Source organism: Tasmannia lanceolata, unplaced genomic scaffold (assembly GCF_043159265.1).
Source record: "Tasmannia lanceolata isolate RefF3 unplaced genomic scaffold, GAP_Taslan_0.1 ptg000722l, whole genome shotgun sequence".
Taxonomy (NCBI): Eukaryota; Viridiplantae; Streptophyta; class Magnoliopsida; order Canellales; family Winteraceae; genus Tasmannia; species Tasmannia lanceolata.
This window is the reverse complement of record NW_027519391.1, coordinates 1-6,613: the sequence shown is the minus strand read 5'-3', so window position 1 is coordinate 6,613 and position 6,613 is coordinate 1. Positions and strand designations below refer to the sequence as shown.

At 36.0% G+C, this 6,613-nt stretch overlaps 2 non-coding genes across 2 annotated transcripts; both read left to right on the top strand.

The window, feature by feature from the left end:
- Nucleotides 1-2,226: 2,226 nt before the first annotated feature.
- On the top strand, nucleotides 2,227-2,300 carry TRNAP-UGG (transfer RNA proline (anticodon UGG)). Its single transcript has one exon. It is a non-coding gene; the product is annotated as a tRNA-Pro (tRNA).
- Nucleotides 2,301-2,465: 165 nt separating this feature from the next.
- Nucleotides 2,466-2,539, top strand: TRNAW-CCA (transfer RNA tryptophan (anticodon CCA)). Its single transcript has one exon. It is a non-coding gene; the product is annotated as a tRNA-Trp (tRNA).
- The last annotated feature ends 4,074 nt before the right edge of the window (nucleotides 2,540-6,613 follow it).

The window sequence follows — 6,613 nt, the reverse complement described above, 5'->3', positions numbered from 1 at the left end:
TCATCAAGGTTTCATTTGATTCAATGACCAGAGTTAGGCGGGGATATATAGCTCGGAGACGTCGAACAAAAATTCGTTTATTTGCATCAACCTTTCGAGGGGCTCATTCAAGACTTACTCGAACTACTACTCAACAGAAAATGAGAGCTTTGGTTTCCAGTCATCGGGATAGATGCAGGCAAAAGAGAGATTTTCGTCGTTTGTGGATCACTCGGATAAATGCAGTAACTCGTGAAAATGGGGTATCCTATAGTTATAGTCGATTAATGCACGATCTGTACAAGAGGCAGTTGCTTCTTAATCGTAAAATACTTGCACAAATAGCTATATCAAATAGGAATTGCATTTACATGATTTCAAATGAGATTATCAAATAAGGCGACTGGAACGAATTCACCGAAATGATTTAAACGGAGTTCCCCGGAGAATGAACTCCGGGAAGGTAGAGTAGAAATGAATATGATAAATATTAGAAATGAACGAACACTTTTCAATAAAAAAAAATATATTTTTCTTCCCCATTCATTCTTTTTTTTTTTTTCTTACGACGCGACAATCAAGTATCTCGGCTTTTTCGAACAAAACCTCAATCTGAGTTTGAATTCCAATTAGAGTTTTGATTCAATTGAGAAGTAGGCCTATTTATTTCTGGTTTTAGGACCAGCAGTTCTAGGGGTCGACTCGGTTCTTTCAAATTGTTTCTCATTATTAAGAAAAGGTAACGAAGATAAAATACGAGCTTGTTTTATAGCAATAGTAATTAATCGTTGTTGTTTCAAGGTCAATCTATTCACTCGTCTAGATAATATTTTTCCTTGTTCACTAATAAATCGACTAATTAAACTCATATTTCTATAATCAATTCGATCCCCCGATCCAATTGGGGGCAAACGCCTACGAAAAGATCGCTTGGATTTACGAAAGGGTCGCTTGGATTTATCCATGATTTATTCCTTATCTCTAAAATCTTATTTCTTCATTCATTTCGGTTTCGGATCCGACCGAAATAGTAATAGTACTTGATTTGTTTATATTTTATATATCTATCTATATGTAATTTTGTCCTGTTCCTTGGAAGGGTGGAACAGACATTCTATTCTGTTCGATCTATTTCTTTATCTCCCCATGAATCGTATGCTTGTAACAATAAGGACAGAATTTTCTCAAGTCCAATCGACTAGGCGTATTGTGTCGATTCTTTTGAGTAATATATCTGGAAATGCCCCGCGATTCCTTATTTAAATCATTTCGGACACAACTGGTACATTCCAAAATAACTCTTATTCTGACATCTTTACCCTTGGCCATGAACCTCCTTTGGATTTTGGATTCCCTCCACTCTTCTATTTTCGATCTGAATCGAAGAATACGAAAAGAAGGAAAAATAAATAGAAGTTGCTAACTGATAACTCGAAATCCAATTATGAAAGATTTCGCTGCAATCAATAGAGTAATAATAAGTAATACAATTATTTCTAACTATCCATTATTTCTAATCCCAGTCAGTATTTCATTTACTATCTTGTATGCTCTTGAACAGCCTGTCCTAGACCCACATTTCTATTTCTGTTCTCCCTCTATTAATTCTATGCTGAGCCCGAGTTTCGCTGAGGTTTAATCCACTTTTCTTTCTCTTTCCTTCCTAAACAACTTAAAAAAAAAATTCAAAAGGGTGGATTAGTCACAGAGAATTTGTTGTATCTCTAATCTTCTTCACCCCTTCCCATGTCAATAACTAGAATGAAAAAAAGGGGAATGTCAACGCATCTGGGAATAAACGATTGATCTCTATCAATAGACCTGCTAAAGACCCGAACCATAGCGTAGTTAGCACAGGTGCCACGGAGAGATATGTTTTTATATCTCGCATTGAAAATCCTCCTTCTTTATTGGAATACATATATGATCAGATGTATCTGTAGCTAAAGATCACTTGTATTTGTACACGAAATCCCTAATCCCGAACTAAAATGAAAATGAATATGTACAATAATCCGGTGGATTAGATCTACTTGTCCCTAAAACAGAAAAAGATGACCCTTTCTTACTGAGCATTACCGATAAATATTCATTTTTTTATACGTTAGGTTTCATATGTATATAATTCTTTGATTATATGAAATCAAAAAGAAGAAATGGCAAGAGAAATTGTCTCTAGATATTAGGAAATAACGATGTGGAAAACAAGACAAGGATTCCCTACAATGAAACTGTACAACAATTGAAAGGGATGTAGCGCAGCTTGGTAGCGCGTTTGTTTTGGGTACAAAATGTCACGGGTTCAAATCCTGTCATCCCTACCTATTACTTCTCCTATGGGCAGTAACGAGGGATCAGTTGAGATCGATTCAAATTGGACTGGACTGGACATAATTTTGCATTTTATGATACTACATGCATGCAAGGTGTATTGGGGGTACAAAAAGAATCCCTTTCTTTACAGTTGTATCTCCTGTCATAAGAAAGCGCTCTTAGTTCAGTTCGGTAGAACGTGGGTCTCCAAAACCCGATGTCGTAGGTTCAAATCCTACAGAGCGTGATTCTGTTTTTGTAATGTTGAATCACAATAAAATAACTTTACTAACTTGAACTGCAACCTGAATTTGACCTCCTGCAGCTTAAGAAGGAGGTCAATCAAAAAAGAGATGTTACTCAATCAAAGGTCCAACTGATCTCCGCGTCTGTATTGTAAATATGCAGTTACGAATAATCCGGCCAAAGTAATAGGAATTAGACCTAAGACGATTCCAAATAGAAAAACTTCAATCATTTCAATTTGTTGGAAAGGGTAAAAATAGAGGTAATATCTATCCCTAAATATTACTCCGAATCACCCATGAATCTCAATGATCAAGAATTGGTAATTAACGCGGGAAGGAACTATCGAATACCTGAAATCTCACAGAACTATTTATTTTGATGAATTATTCATTCAATTAATTTCAAATAAGTCGTATCTTGCTCAGACCAATCAATAGAGCTGGGGTTATAGTTGAAGCAGCTAGTAGAAAACCGAAATAACTAGTTATAGTGGGCATGAAGGAGCTAAATGAGATACGTTCTTTTTTTTTTACATATGTTTATAAAGCACTTACCTAAGTTTCAATTTTTGCGAGATGTGATGATCAGAAAAAATACCAATTGACAGAATCAGTTCCAATTGAAAGTTCTTGATTCATCAGTCATTATAGACGGCACTGACAAAGATAGAGTAGCAGAGGTAGAAAAAAAAAAAAAGATTGATTTATCATCTGTGACATCTACCAATGTCGGGATTTCAAATCAACAGATTCATTGAGCAACTCGTGAGTAAAGTAATAGTCAGAAGAACTGTGTCGTGTAACTTCATTCAAAAATGAAATTATCTTTGAATAACTATAGAATAAAAGAATTGGATTTCAAAAGAATTTCCATTTTGACCATTTATTTCTTTTCTTTTTCAATTTATCAATTCCTATTATCCTTTTAGGTTCCACAGTCTGTCTTTCCATATCATGGAGTTCCATCCTTGTAGCTAGGTCAAGAAGGAACCTTTGGATCTAATCCAGTAATGGTTGCATCACGAATATTGATTGTTCAAACTATTTATTGTTTCTTCTCTTTCTTTCATCGAATACTATCTACTACTGTAGAACCAACCAATTACTTGAAATGAAAGGATTAGAAAAAAAGAAAAATATCTTTTCTACAACCATGAGAGGGGATTTCTATATTTTGCATCTAATTGAATTGTGTGGAATATGATAATCTCGTTCATTAATTATTAGAACTAGAACCCGTTGACTCAAACTTTACTAAGAACTTCAGTTTCTAGTCCAAAGCCAATACTTGAAACCCTATACTACAGAAATTTGATCAATTTTTGATTGAATGACACGCGGTTCCGCATAGACAAGTAACAAGAAAGGAAAAGGGGAATTATGTACCATTTCTTTTCGATACTGATTGAAACTGCGTTGCTGTGTCAGAGGAAGGATAGCTATACTGATTCGGTATACTCTAAATACACCTTCGGTACAATATTGACGATCTCACAAAGATGAAATATCAGTAGTTTTCCATTTACTGATCCCATCTTTCAAGGAATCGATCCCCCTTTGACTGTACAAGAATATGTGGAGCTCAGCATGTCTGGAAGCACGGGAGAACGTTCTTTTGCTGATATTATCACCAGTATTCGATACTGGGTTATTCATAGTATTACTATACCTTCCCTATTCATTGCGGGTTGGTTATTCGTCAGCACGGGTTTAGCTTATGATGTGTTTGGAAGCCCTCGGCCAAACGAGTATTTCACAGAGAGCCGACAGGGGATTCCATTAATAACTGGCCGTTTTGACCCTTTGGAACAACTCGATGAATTTAGTAGATCCTTTTAGGAGGCCTCAATGACCATAGATCGAACCTATCCAATTTTTACAGTGCGCTGGTTGGCCGTTCACGGACTGGCTGTACCTACCGTTTCTTTTTTGGGGTCAATATCAGCAATGCAGTTCATCCAACGATAAACCTAATCTGAATTATAGAGCTACGACACAATCAAACCCGAACGAACAAAATGTTGAATTGAATCGTACCAGCCTCTACTGGGGGTTATTACTCATTTTTGTACTTGCTGTTTTATTTTCCAATTATTTCTTCAATTGAGAGAAAGAAAGAGAATAGTAGGAATTCTCTTATCCCATTCGGAAGGATATCATCCTCATAATTATCCATGACTGTTTATGTCTCTAGCATGACCACTTGATGAAATGTGGAGGGAAGCGGGGTAAATGGCCGATACTACTGGAAGGATTCCTCTTTGGCTGATAGGTACTGTAACTGGTATTCCTGTGATTGGTTCAATAGGTATTTTCTTTTACGGTTCATACTCCGGATTGGGCTCATCCCTATAGTGATCGGATGAGAACCGGATTGTGGACATGAAAAAGTAAGAACTCAACAGGACCTTACCCCTCGAATCAGACAAAACAAAGAGGGGTAAGGTCCTGTTGAGTTCTTACTCTTCCAGCGAGACTTTGATCCATTTCATAACATAAAGGTTGGAAATTCATTCAGTCAACATAAGAAGAATATTTGATTCGTAGAAATGACAAAACGGATCCTTTGCTTCGATCCGATGTTTAAAACCACCCCATTCCTTTGTTTCTAATGATGTTTTTGAAGAATTTAATCCCTTGATTGTCATAGTATCTGTTCCTCTATAGTATGGACGGACTCTTCCGAAGCAAGAAGAAAGAAGGAATCAATCGATTTTATGGATGACACAATATGGATTTCTACAGATGAGACATTCTTCAAATCAATTCCAATTAGTATGGAAATGAACCTTACTCCATAAATAAAATTTCAAGCAAAAGACACTTAATTTAATGCCCGAGTGTGGTGAAAAAAAAAAAGTGAAAATCTTGGATTTTTGCACATATCCAAATCCTTATTGATTATCTCATCACAGCGAAAATTTGCTTTTTTTTTTTTTATAAGTTCATTGAAGAAGTTCTATTTGCTCAATGAGTGATTCCCCCCGCCCCCCCCCTTTTTTTTTGTTTGTCCACTACTGCTTATGAATCTAAAGAAAGAGGTTATAATAGTCCTGGAAAAGAAAATCGTAATCTTTAACGAACAGGATCAAGAATCATTATTATTTCCACACAGGAAAAGGGTGAAAAATTCCTTTTCTTGTGTGGAAGATTAGTAAGACGAGCAATCCCTCCTAGAATCATTTGTTACTTTCATTTATTCCTTGCCATTTATTTTCTTCCTTGCCTATTATCTAATAGAATTCGATTCTATTAGGTACAATAGAATCAAAAACTATTGATGCATTACATGGCATTTATAATCTGGGATTAAGAGGCCTGGCATAGTCACACCACTCCAATTTTTTTTTTGAAAAAAAAAAAAATGTCAAGTAGCCTTCTTCAGAATATACATATTATTACTAGGAACGGGGCACAAACAATTCCTGACATCTCGCCGAAAAACAGTATAAAGAAAAAAGCTTTTCATTATTTTTTTGATCATACATAATTGCATCGATCAACAATAGTTCGTCTCTTTTTACCAATTTGATGGATCCATGTATCTAGAAATTCATTTCGGACAATTGAACCTTCTCAAACTGTTTCTTTTTAAGAACCAAAAAGATTTGTGCCAGAATAACAGATACCAAAAAGAACAACAACCCTTGGACACGTAATGGATCTTGAAGTACTATTTCTGCATCTCCCTGACCAAATCCACCCACATTAGGATTACTCGTTAATGGTTGATCAAGCTTGATAGATTCACCCTCTGAAACAAGAAGTTCCGGTCCTGGAGGTATAATATCAATTACTTGGTGTCCATCCGATGCATCAGCTATGGTTATTTCATACCCCCCTTTTTCTTTACGTACTATTCTGCTTACTATACCCGCTCCTGTAGCATTATAGACTGTATTGTTACTCTTACCCCCATCGGGATAAATCTGGCCCCTTCCCCTGTTCCCACCTACGTATATAGGATATTTTAAGAAGTTAACGTCTTTCTTAGTAGCAGGGTCCGGAGAAAGAATGGGAAAGACGATTTCACTATATTTCTGACCAGGAACAGGACCTATCACAAGAATATT